General features: G+C 49.9%; 1 protein-coding gene across 2 annotated transcripts in view; it reads right to left on the bottom strand.

Moving 5' to 3' along the window:
* The window catches only part of LOC146396625 (uncharacterized), a 506518-nt gene that overhangs the window by 277445 nt on the left and 215586 nt on the right, over positions 1-13487 (bottom strand). The window lies entirely within an intron of this gene.

Genomic DNA, 13487 nt, shown 5'->3' with positions numbered 1-13487 from the left:
GTAAGAGTGGACTGGCCACAGTGAGGTGCTAACAATCTCAGTTCACAATGACCCCACTCACTTCCCTGTGCGTCCTTATAGTAAATCTCCTGCAGCAAAGAACTTTTCATGTAAAGGGCCAGAGAGTAAATACTTTGGGGTTTTGCAAGCCATTTGGTCCCTGCTACAACTGCTCAACTCTGCCCTTGTGGTGCAAAAATAGTCAGAGATACTATGTAAATGAATGAGCATGGCTGTTCTAGTAAAGCTTTATTAACAAAAAGAAGAGAAGGGCCAGACATAGCTCACAGAACTGGACATCGCTGATCCCTAATCTGAGGCTGGAATGATATTTATTTATAACTTAGGTGCCGGTTTCAACAACTGTCTGTGACTGCCAGGAGTAACAAATCTTTCGCCAGTCTGAGACCTGTCTCAGACTCAATGCAAAAAAGAATGGCACTCCATTAATGATGTCTGTCTTGGCCCAGTATGGGATTCAACAGCACATATATTGTACATTTTGCATCCCTGGCCTCAGGAAATGTCAACAATCAGAAGGGGCTCAAGCAATATGGTACAAATAGCCTCTATTATTATGGGGAGGGCTCATCCCAGAAGCCTGGCCTCTTTCCAAATGGATGGCAAACTCCTGGGACCTTTAGAAGCTATACCCCTGTAGGGACTACCCTGTCAGCCCCCTAGACTATGAGCAACTTGAAGGTAGAAACCATATGTTTTGTTCTTTGTTTCCCCAGGCCTAAGAGAGGCTGGAACCATGTTCATTGAATGCCTCATATTAATGAATGAACAAATGTACAGATGAATAAATGAATTGGAAGTTCAACAGAGGCAGGTAACATTTCGTGAATGCCTACTGTTAAGGCATTTGCATACCTACTCTCACATCTCCAACATAATAATCATATTAAGCAGAAATCATAAAGTCTATTATCAAACTAAATGGCTTTCTAAACCATGACACCATCATAGCAATGATGGCGATGGTGATGATGGCAGCTACCACTTATATTCAGGCACCAGACACTGCGCCAGGCATTTTGCTTACATCCTAAATGCCATCTATGAGAGAAGAGATGTCTTTAATCCCCATTTTATAGATGGGGAAATCAAGGCTCTGAAGGGAATGCCAATGGCCTGAGACTAAGCAATGGAATGTTGCTAATAGAAAATGTGGCAGCAGATCTGACTGCCTCCAAGGCTCATGACCATGGCCTTGAATCAGAGTGCTGCCTGCATGAAGAGATGGAGGGGGCTGAGCTGTAATGGCCCTGGTCTGCTTCAGCTGGGATGGGTCACAGGCTGAGCAGGACGGGGCAGCAGGGGCGCAAGTGTGGGCAGGGGCGGACTGCATCCCCACCCGCCGAGGTCCCACCCCAGCTCCTTTGTAGCAGCAGGCTGGGAGCCCTGGTGTGCCCTGCGCCCCTGTGATTGGCAGCCTGCAGATGGCGGGGGTGCCTTGGAATTTATTATCCAAGCATGCCTTTCTGAGGGGGCCTCACTGCCTGACACTGCTTTATCGGAAAGCTGGGAATGGTTAGCCGAGCCCATCTGTTAGCCAAAGAGGGGAGCTCAGTGGGTGGGGAAGTCTGCAGAGTCATTTAAAAGGAATGTCTCTGATGCTGAGGCCAGGGTGGAAGGTTATCTGCCGGTGGGCCCGTGGGCTGCCTGGTTTGGGGGCTTGGGGGCTTAGGTGGTGGTATGTCTGGGTTTGAGGGGGCTCTCCTTCCTTGTTCTAAACCAAAAATTGCTGTAGCCCTTCCCCCTTCTGAGCAACAACTTTAACTGGTGAGCCTTTGTAGCTAAAACCCCCACATTAGCATCGTCAGTGTCTCGATGACGAATCTGGGACAGATGGGGATAAACGCAACAATCTGAATTAATACCAGGGTCGCTAATGAATTCTGGAGCTGGGAAATGATTAGGAGAAGTTACCACTCCTGCCACGGCAACACTCTACTTCTGATGCTCTCCCCTCCATCCCCTCTCACCAGCCAGGGTGCCCAGGAAGAGAGGTGTGCAGCCACTCTGGGTACAAGGTTTCAGGACATGATGTTGGGCCTATTTTCTAGTGTGTTTATGATAGGCTGGTGAATGGCAGGAGAAGGGCAGCTCTCCACTGGGCATCCAGAGTTCATGTGGGCTGGGACAAAGCACTACAGTGGCAGCTGGGAGACCTGGGTGAGTGGTCTTGGGGCATGTGGTTCTTCAATGGTGCTTAATGGAGATAAACCATCATAGAAGGTGACACGAACTACCTGCTGCTCTGGGCTGGGCACCTGCTAAGTGGTTCACATGTAGCATCTCATTTAATTTGCCCCTGTAGCTCCAGAACTCTGTTAATCCTCATTCTTCCAAGGAAAATTGCTTCAGTAACTTTTACTAGCATCTAGAGCAGAAAGCAGAGCTGGTTTCAAACCCAGAAATCCATCTCAACAATTGGAGCCCTTGACCGCATCACTCCACGGCATTTGCCATGATGATCAGGATGATCCTTACTGTTTTTTCCAATGCCTGACATTTTTAGGCCTGCGGGATTCTAAATGCTTGAAAATATCTGCTTTGCACTATGGAGAGAGAGAGAGAAAGAAAGAGAGAGCTATATTTTCATAATTGGCTGTCTGACAGGGCTGGGCCCCTAGTCTATGTGATCATATGGTTACTCCTTCTTTCTGAAATTTTGCACAATTGCAATTGAATAATTAATTGAGTATTTAATTGTTTAATGGCTAGCTATCCTTCTAGACTGGAGATTCCACAAGGTTATCACCTATTTTGTTCACTGCTGTATCCCAGATACTGAGAAGACTAGCAGGCACATTCTAGTTTCTCAATGAGCATGAAATAAATGAATGACTGAGGAAGCAGGTGAATGAGTGAAGTGGGAAGGTCAGGCTTGGCCCCACTGAGCAGAAGCCTGATGACAATGCTGCCCCGAGATGGCCATTTCATCTCATCTGAGCTGCTGCTTCTTGGGTATGGGACACAAGAGCTTTCAGCATCCTTGCAAGGGTAGGGGGCACTGACAGGGGCTCCTCCAGTGCAGGGAGAGGCGCCACATCCAAGGCTCACTCTGGCTCCCCCTGCCCCCCTCATGGGAGTGGTGCTCACCAGAGCTGCTTCACATGGACATGCCTGAATAGCAGCCAGGGCTGTCTGGGCATCACATGACCACCCCGTTGCCAGGGGGGCTGGAGGCAGCCAGTGGGGTCCGGGGTCACCTCCATAGTTAAGTCATGTACCTGGCCGAGATGGTGTTTATGGAGAATGGTTCAAGGAACAAAGCGTTCTTCATTTTTCTTTTCTTCCCTTTTCCTTACTTCTCTTTTCTTGGCTGTCTGGATGCAGAATGTTTCCATGCCGGGTGGCCAAGGTGAGGGAGGCTTTCAGGCAGGGGGAGGAGGATCTGTGTTCTGACCTGCAGGGCAGGACGTCTCGTGGCCGAGAGCCGAGATGCTGAACTGGGAGTTCCCGGGTTCAAACTGTGGCTTCTCCCCGACCTGGCGCGGAGAATGACCTTGAGCTACTTAATCAACCCCTCTGAGCTTTACTTTCCTTATCTGTGAAATTAAAGGCATTGTGGTACTGAGGTTACTTCAAGGATTCAAGAGACAGGGCAGAGGCAACACTCAGCATGCCCTTCTATGCAGTTCGGTTAATGCGGCTAATATAACAGCAATAATAATAATAGCATTAATTGTGGAAAGAGAAAACTAATCCTGAGATTTCTTTGTGTCAGGGATGGATACAAATTAGGAGAAATGGTGCTTCTGCCACTGGCTTTTTCAGACAAGGGAACAAAAAGGGTCTGGTTGAAGGAGACGCTCCAGGGTCTTTGCAGCTTTCCATCAACTTCTGGATCCTAAATGGTTCCTAGAGGTCACAGAGGTTAAGCCCCTGGAGATGGTGAGGACCAAAGAGAGGAAGGGACATGCCCCGGGTCACACAGTAGCAGATGAGTGGAAACCAGACGTTTAGCTTTCCTGAATTAATTAACGTGATCCAGTTCTTCTGCCACAACAGCAGCCCATGCCCTCGGCAAAGGTGAGTGACAGGCTGGCCGTGCTTTGAGGCTGACCTGGGTCAGAGCTGAGCCTGGCAGAGACCAGAGATAGTGGTATCAACAGCTTCTGCCCACCCAGCACATTTGGGCAGGTATTCTGGTCCTTGCCCCTGCAAGAGGTGAGTGCTGGCACCTTGATCTGCAGTTTCCAAGTTGGTTTCCACAGGTATATTTCTTGACCCAGAGTGGCATGTAAGTGGATGGCTGGGTGAGCAGATAGAGCCAGAGTTGAGAGCCCCTGCACACCAGGCACATTGCATAGGGGTGTCTCCAGGCAGGAAGATCACTCTCTCCTCCTGAGAACAACAAGACCTCATATTTTGGTTTTCAGCAATGATTCCCATTGTTACCTTGAGCAAGTTACTTCTGCTCTTTGGGCCTCAGTGTTCTCATCTGTAAAATGGAAGTACCATAATATCTTCTGGGGATGGTAGTGTGGAATAAATGAGTCCACCCAGCCGTCCAGATTTCACACTCACAGTAAGAGGGCTGGCACACTGGGTGAAAGGTGAATGACCCTCCATGGACATGTGGCTGTTCCAGGTCAATGGATAAACAAGCACACAGCTATGGTGCACTGTGCCCAAAGGGAGGAACAAACCAGGGGCTTCTGCAAATGTTTGCCTGGTGCTTTCTCAGGATGTAGAGGTCAACTCCTTGCTTGTCAAGAGAAGTCTGTGCAGAAAAGGGGCTTCCCCCCTCCCCTACAGGAGAAGAACCTGCTCTGAAGGAAAGGACAGACATACCGGACTAGAAACCCCTCGTGGCCGCTCACCAGCTGGGTGAGCTCAGGCAAGTCACTTCACCTCTCTGAGCCTCAGCTGTCTCACTTGTAAAATGGGGCTTCCTTGAGAATTTAACAGGATGAGCTTCCTCCAGGTGGGTCCTGCTTTGCTTAGAGCTGAACACCTAGTGCCAAGCACAAAGCTCAACACCAAAGGGATGTCTAACAAGTGTGTGACAAGTGGGTGTCAAGGGCTTAGCAAGGAACTAGGCACTGTTTAAAGGGCTCCCATATATCAGTTCACTTAATTTTCACGGTGAGACATAGACACTAATGACCCCCATTTTACAAGTGAGCAAACGAGGCTCAGAAAAAAAAAAAAAAGTTGAATCACTTGTCTGGGGTCACCAAACTAGTAAATGGCAGAGCCAGGATTTGAACCCAACCAATCTCAAACTAGAGCCTAAGCTTATACCCACCAGGTCCCAACTGAAGAGAAAGCAGGGGAAAAGAGGTGCAAAGGAAATGCCTGTCACTCAGAGTGGCACGCCCCTGTGTGCTTGATACATATCTATATGATCGATGCATTCCTTAAAAGGAGAGAACACACAACGATTGCTTTTGTTTCCCTTCTGGAGGGTCTCCAGGATACAGAGATGCATGGAGAAGGCACTTGACCACAGGCAACATAGAAACACAAACGATACCCAGGGTGCTGCTGGCTCTCCTATAGAAGCATCAAGCAGGGGCTCACAGAGTGCTTCTCTGGCTCAGGCCAGCCCTCTGCAGGTTGATGTAGCCTACATTGCATTTTTTAAAATACCTGAATTGGTTTCCAGAATGTAAAAATTCAGAGATTTCAGATTTCCTGTCAGGGCTCAGTGGAAATGAATCTGATTAGAATCCATGAGGACGAAGCTTCGATCTGTGGCCTTGCTCAGTGGGTTAAGGATCAAGCGTTGCCATGAGCTATGGTGCAGGTTGCAGATGCAGCTTGGATCTGGCATTGCAGTGGCTGTGGCATCGGCCAGCTGCAGCTACATCTCCAATTCAACCCCTAGCCTGGGAACCTCCATATGCCACGGGTGCAGCCTTAAAAAGACAAAAAAAATAAAATAAAAAATGTATATATGTATGTGTAACTGGGTCACCATGCTGTACAGTAGGAAAAAAAAATTATATTGGGGAAATAACAATTAAATAAATAAATCATTTAAAAATAAAAAAAATTGGGAGATTTCATATGAAAATCCAGATTCCTGGTGTATTAGAAAAAAGTGTTTTCCATTTGGCTGTGTGCCAGACTCTCTTTTTATTATATGTTTCTAGCTTGGCCCCTGGGGGTATCTGAGTTTGAGACCTCCTTGTGGACAGGGCTGTGGGATGCTGGAGGGAGGGGCCCCATCTTGTTGCCTGATGGCTCAGAAGGAGGCCCAGGCTTGGGAGGGTTTTCTCTTCTTGCTTGGATAAAGATGACTCACAGAGCCAGTATGGGTCTTGAGCAGAGCCAGCTTTCCTTTCCACTTTGTTTTTGTAAAGCAGAAATAGAAGTTTCCATAACATGGTGCAACTCCACCCAGCACTGGCAGGCTTGGGAAGTCACTGCTGTCTGAATGTCCAGGGGAGAGAGCTTTGATTGGGAGCCTGCTAGTGCTCCTGGGCTCACAGAGCTGCACGGAAGGACAGCGTGTGCTCATCTCTGAGATGGGCGCTGCCTGAAGACAAGAACTCCCTACCAGGTCCTCCCTGGGGGAGATGGTCAAAGGGCAGGATTCCCTCAGGCCACCAGCGAGGGGTAGGAGAAGCAGAGACCTAGTCCAACTTCTATAACCCACCTATCCACCTCTCCATCCGGTCTTCCTTCCTTCCTGTGTCCATCCATTCAAGGACTATTTAAGAACCTGCTATGCTGCAGACTCCCTGTGCCATATTCTAAAGACACAGAAATAGACAAGACAGACAAAAGCTACACTGCCTCCACAAAGGCTACAGTCAATTCAGGGAGACAGACATGAAAAAGTTGTAGTAACAGACGACAATGAGGGAACAACCAAAGATAGATAGATTTAGTTTGGCTCATCCTAGAATGGGAGACGATGTGGCCCTTTAAATGAAGTGGATGTCTGTACAGTGACATGGAACAAGTGAAAAAAGCCAGGGCTCAGATAGGGACTACAGAATGTGTCCATGTGTAAAGAACAGAGTCCTTGGCTGGGCTTTCATGGACTTGTTACCTGCAGAAAATGTTTCTGAAAGATTCCACAAGAAATAGGGAACAATGGATGCCTCAGGGATCAAGCTGGGTGCTAGAGTATAAGGAGGTGAGTGAGCTTTTTGTGCCATGCAAATGTTTGTTTATTTTGAATGTGTACCTTTTTTCAATAAAATGGCAAGGAAATTTAAGCTAGATGGATGGGTAGATGGCTAGATAGAGAGATAGACACACATGCACAGGAGATGAGAGAGAGAGAGAGAAAAGAAGGGGAGAGGAGGAGAGGAGGAGGATGAAAAGAAGGAAGAAGGAGAAACAAGGAGAAGAGAAAAGGCCTTTAGAGTTTGGAGGTTGGAGAAGTGCTTTGAAAGGGAAATCCAGGCTGCACAAGGTATTCAGAGAAATCTTCCCTGAAGATGGGGCATTGGGGCTGGTACAATGAGGATGAATAGGAGCTTTCTAGTGATGGGTGCAGAGATGGGCACCCAGACTTCCAGGCACTGAGAGGAGCAGTGGGTCCTCAGGCCCAACCCTCCCCTCTCCCGACCCCAAGTGCTACATGCATAAAGAAAGAAGACGCCTCTCAGCCCAAGGTCGAGGATACTTTTGGAAGCAGCAGAGACATGTCTGAATCTAGGCTGCCTTAACCTCTACAAGAGGTAAACTGCCTCCCCAGGGCTCCCTCCCTGCCTCCTCTGGGCTCCCTTCCCTGTTGCAATAGACCAACACTGTGACAACCCAGAAAAAGAAAGAAAATCTCAATATATATCAAAGATCACGGTCATTAAACTCCAAAGATGCTCTTTGTATCTCTGCAGGGGGAAGGAAATCCCTTGCACCTTTCTCCCCCTCCCCACCCAATGAATTACAGAGGCCAAGAAGGTTAATTTATCTGAGTGGATGGATGCCAGCTGCTCCTTATACTGGCGTATGATAATAATAACAGCAGATATTTCATGAGTGCTAGCTTCGTGCCAGGTATTTAACATGCAAAACTCCACTCTGTCCACCAGGCAAGTCCAGGAGATAGGCAGCCGCAAGACTATTGATCCCTGTTCCTGAGCTGACAGTCCTGGGGCTCAGAGAAGTTTAGTTATTTGCTCAAGGCTGCAGAGCTGTTATTAAATGCTCCAGAGGGAATCTGATTCCAGGTTATGCTGACCCCAGAGTTAGGTCCTTTAACCACCCATGTCCACTGCTGCCCATCTCACAGGAGGCCTTCCTCTCCAGGCATCGAGGTCAGGGAAGGCTGCCTGGAAGAGGTGCCATTTAAGTGGTATCTGGGAGGACCAAGCGCTTTAAATCCCTCCTCTAAGAGAATCAGCCATCTTCCACAAGGAGATTTCCTCAAGAATAAAGGGCCCTGGAGACATTAAAAGGAAACTCATAAAAAATTCATCTCCGAGTAGTAATTGCATCATAAAAAGTATTGAGTTGGAGTGCAAATGCAAATTGGGCCATATGAATTAATGATGTAAACAGTTGGAATGAGGGCACACATTCAGAGACACACCACAGAGAATGTCCTGTGCCTCCCTCCTCAATGTTCCAGGCAAAGGCGGGCAGGCAGGCAGGGTGCCCTGAGGTTTGACGAACATTTTCAGCCCCCCACTGGCCACTGTCTCAGATCCCTGAATCCTTCTTTAGCACCTTCTGGAGAGGTGGGTGTGCTGTTTCCCTCTCAGCACTTTCTGAGCACCTACTGTGTGCAAGGATGGAGCCCCTTTCCTCCCCTGCCCCAAGTCACCCAACATGAGCTTGCTCATCCTGGAAATTGAAGACAGATGTTTATGAACTTGTAAGGCTACCTTGTCATTCATGTCCTTCTTGGTTTCTTGGGAGGGAGGAAGCATTCGACAAGCATATGTTGAGTGCCGACTGTGTACAGGGTGGCACCCAACCTCACCTCTCAGAGAGGGCCACGGGAGGTCAGCAGGGACCCAAACAAGACTGGAGAGATGGGGAGCAGGCCAGGGAAAGGTGCTGGTGGGGAGCAGCTCCAGGTAGAGGGTCATGCACATTCTGGAAACCACATGTAGTTGAGCATGGCTGGAAAGGGGGGCTGAGAGTGTAGTGATGAACCTGGGGGATCAGAACATTCTGGACAACATTGTGTGTCTCCCTAAGAAGCTGAGACTTGATTCCTCCCTGGAGAAAATGCAGCCTCTGCTGTCCCCCCAAACTGATTTTCAATCATGCAAAGGGGTGGAGCCTATGGTATGTGGGTCTCATCCAAGATCAGAAGAAGGTCCCAGAACCTTCCTGGCATTTTTAAACTGTGTTCCATGGAACCCCAAGGTTCTCTGCCTTTCTGGCAGCTCCATCATGGAGAGTAAGTGTGAGTTTTAAGTGGAAAATATTCTGGAACCTCCCCTGCTTTACTCACATCAGCTCCACCTGTATCTTTTGTGTGTGTGTATGTGTGTGTGTGGTTTGAAATTCCAGATAAGATTTCATGTAGAAAGGGGATCCACTTAATACAAAGTCCAAATTCTTCAAGACCTTTCATAATTCAGACTAAACCCTTTTCTCCAGGTTCAGCTAAACCATTTCCCGCCCTCTGCCTCTCACTGTCCTGCACCCAGGCCTCCAGGTACACAGAAACTGACTGAGACACAGACACATTCTGCTCCTCCATGCCTCCATCCCTTTCCTCATCCTGTTCTTTTTGTTGAGGCTGACCTCAAAGGCTTCCTCCTCCAGGAAGCCCTCTGTGACCCCCACCTCAAGTGTCTCTCACGTTGCTTATATACCTTGGGTGTTCCCCCAAAGAATTCTGGTCCACCCAGAGTAAGAGCCTCTTCCTGCCAACTGCCAAGTCCGATGAGGGCAGAATCTTTGCCCTGGACATCAGTGGGGGGCCAGCACCAGGCTGGGCATTTGGCAGATATCCAGAAATGTGAGCTAATGTGTATGGGAAAAGGATGGAGAAAGGGTGGGTCTGGAAAATATATAAGTTAAAAGATGTATGGATAGATAAATGGCTGGGAGGAAGAAAGCCAGGAGGGAGGGAGGAAAGGAAAATGGAAAGATGAAAAGAAGGAAGGGTGGATGGAAGGATGGGAAGGAGGAAGGAAAGATGGAAAGACAGAAGGATGGATGGTGGGAAAGGATACGAGCAAACAGCTGGTGGAAGATCAGGTTCCACTTTCCCCAAGAGGTCACAAGGCCACCACCTTCCCAGTGCCCTCTCTGCCCTCACGGCCCTCCCTGACTCTTGCCTCCATCACAGAGCCAGCTCCTGACATGCCCTCGCCCGCACAGTGATTACTCCTTGAGCAGCCTCCCGTATCCTGTTCCTGCTCTTCCTACAAGCAGAGAAGCAGAAAAATCCATCCTGATGAGGAGGCAGCCGCCCGCCCTCAGCCCCCCTCCTCCCCCGGCTTTGAAGCCTGTAACTCTCGAGCAGTCAGGCAGAAACAGGCAGTCAATTTTTTCCAGGGTCGAGCGCCGGCTGTAAGGCACAGCCCTGCAGGGTGACAGAGGAGGCGGGGGCCCGCTCAGATGGCACAACCGTTTCTCCTCCATCCTGGGGGCAGAGCCTCCTGCCTCACTTGCCCAGACGCTGCCAGCTGTGTACTTGAGGGGGCATACCACCCCGTTGCCACCACCACCACCATGCACCGGGCTCACCCCAACCCCGTGAAATATCATGGACAGAGCAGCATTCCCTCTTGGCATCCATCACACCTTCTCCCAAGCCTGGCTTCCTGCTCACATGGAAGGCAGCCTCCTTTCACCCCTACCTGTCCTCAGTGCCTTAATGGCAGGCTCCCTGGCAGAGGAGAAAGCAAGCTTGTACCTACCCGGGTGTCAAGTGGCTCTTTGCTGGGTGCCATGATGGCCACATCCCCTCAGCTACTGCGAGGGCTGACGGCTCCCAGCTGAGCCCCTGCCCCCAGCAACTGCCCTTTGCTGGAGAGAGCTGCCTTGTCCAAGGTCAAACCTCCTGCCAATGTCTGGTCGATGCAGAGGGTACAAGGGCCTGGCCTCTGTGTCTCTAGGCGGGATGGCTTTAAGAGCCATCTCAGCTCTCAAACTCCTCATGGGATCACCTGAGGTCCTGAGTGGGCCTGAATCAACCCCCAACTTCTCTCTGCCTCATCCTGCCTGTTTCTCTTCCCCTCAAGGTGTTAATCCTGAGAGTCTCCCCTTGCTGCTCCTCTGCTCCTGCACTCAAAGTCCCAGAGTCTAGGGGGTCTGTGTCCAGAGGAACCAATTGACAACAGCCTTTTTGGCATCTGCTTATTTACTCTCAGGGGATCTCTGCCTGCACGGCCCTTGATTCACGCATCAGGAGCCCAGGCCCAGTCCCACACACATTGAGCAGCAGAGCTGGGATTCCACCCTATCTGGTCTGGCCCACTCCCACATCTCTGCCCTTAGGAGACAACCTGATGGAGGTTCATGATTCCTTTCTGACTTCAGAGAGCCCCCTGAGACCAGAGCCACCTGACTCAGCTGTCAGGGAGCCCAGGTGGAGAAATGGCACCTGCCCCAGGATCAGACTTCTCTTCCAGAGCTCCAGACAGCAGGGCTTGCTCACTCCGCCCCCTCACCTTCAGCTCTGGATACTGCCTCTCCCTCTCTACCTGCCAGGCTCACCAGTGTCCAGGGTGCAGAAAGGGGGTCACATGGTGAGCTGGAGGGGCCAGACGCTTCTGGCTTCAACTCCAGGCTCTTGGTGGAACAGGCCACCTCACACTTCTCTGAGCTTCCACATCCTCATCTTTCAAATGGGCTGTTGTGAGGACTGCATGGAACAATTCACACCAAAGGCTCGGCCCCATGCCCGGCCCATAGCAGCCGCTGAGGAGTTCTCATTTCCTCCCATTATCACTGGCGATAATATCTCGTCTGATGAGGACACTCAGTGCTAAGCACCGTGTAAAGTAAGCCAACCGCATCATTTCATTTAATCCTTGCAACTACTCTGTGAAGCGGGTACCACTGTCATCCCTGGTTCACGGGAGAGAACACGGAGGCTTAGAGAGATGCAGTGGCATCTCTTGGGATGTAGTTCTCAGGTAAGGACTGGAACCCCTCTGTCCAGCTCCAAAGCCCATGTTATCACCACCTGGACTCCCTTCTCCTCCTTATGGTAGCCTCCCGGACCCCTGGCTCTCCCACATACCCCCATCCCTGTGAGGTCACTACAATCTGGAACCTTGTCCCCAGATGTCCTGCTAAGAAAATCAATGGAAATCACATGTTGTGGGTATCAGGTTGCTCACACCTTTACTCCTATTGCCTTCCATGCTGAAACAGACCCTCCAATAACAGGAAAATCCTGTCCCTGGGCTGGGAGCCACCTTATAAAGAGAGCTTAAGTTCTCAGAGGGCCTCTGTCACCAGGAAAGCCCGTTTGCATCCTCTTGCAGCTCTAATGCCTTCCAGCCATGGAAGAGAGCACTGGCCGGCCCTGGCGGTGGCCGTAAATCCGTAATTGGACAACATCTGGGACTACCAGTCTCCATAAAGGGGGACCAGAGGAATGCAGTAAAATTGTTCACAAGGCCACAGGGACTTCCTCTGTGGCTGGGCCAGGAGTCCATGCCGCTCCACGCAAGCCCATTTCTGTGGCCGCCCCGAGCCAGCTTCTGTGCAGGAAGAACATGGGACTAGAGTCAGCCAGCCCTGGGTTCGAATCTGACTCTGCCTGCTGGGGCCTTGGCAGTGCTGCAAAGCCTCTCCTTGCCTCAGTTTCTTCCTTTGAAGGGAGAATCCTACTCCCAAGGTAGATAGCCTTCTGGTGATGATCTAATGAGATTAGGCCTTTCTTACTGCAGATGGAGCAATTCTAACTATTGGTATAATCTTTGAAGACACTGCTGTGATTGGCTGAGACAGAGAGAAAGGAGATGAGATGGGGACAACGTGGAGGACCAGAAGCACCCAGATCAAACCCCAATAGGAGCCTCCTTATATCTTTTCCCGATTCTATCTGGGCAGTGTATTTAGGTCTTTACCAGCCTTCTCTGCCTGGGAAGGCTATGGGATTTACCAAGTAGATTACCTGGCACTTAGCTGATGAAATAACACCCTCCCCCCACCCCCTGCCAAGATATCGATCAGCCACTGGCAACCATGGAGCCTGCAGCAGCCTCAGGACAGCTTAAAAAGAAAATCAACCATTAATAAAATTGAATGGTTAAGGGTTGGGGGAGGAGGGAGGGAGGGGGCTGGGAAGAAGCTAACATGCAAGGAAGAAAATTGGGAAGAAAAGGGCCCTTCCAACTCAAACCCCACATGGCGGATGCATGAGGGATTGCTCCGCAAAAGCACACCGACCCCACGCGTGGATGTCTGCCCAACACAAAGGACAGAGGGGGCAGAATCAGGGCAGCCCCACAGTGTGTCTTTTTTGTTCTACGTACACTTTACTTCAATGGAATGGGCTGCGATATTTTTTAAAATGGGAGTTTTCATATAAAAAAGTCTAGATTTCTGGAATTTCTTGGAAATGGGGACACGGCGTCTAGCTGGGC

Source organism: Sus scrofa, chromosome 14, assembly GCF_054392235.1.
Source record: "Sus scrofa isolate SSC_HxYL_T2T_F1_AM1 chromosome 14, Sscrofa_HxYL_maternal_Yorkshire_Landrace_v2.0, whole genome shotgun sequence".
NCBI lineage: Eukaryota > Metazoa > Chordata > Mammalia > Artiodactyla > Suidae > Sus > Sus scrofa.
Note: the sequence above shows the minus strand (reverse complement) of the source record. Positions and strands in the feature narration are given on the sequence as shown.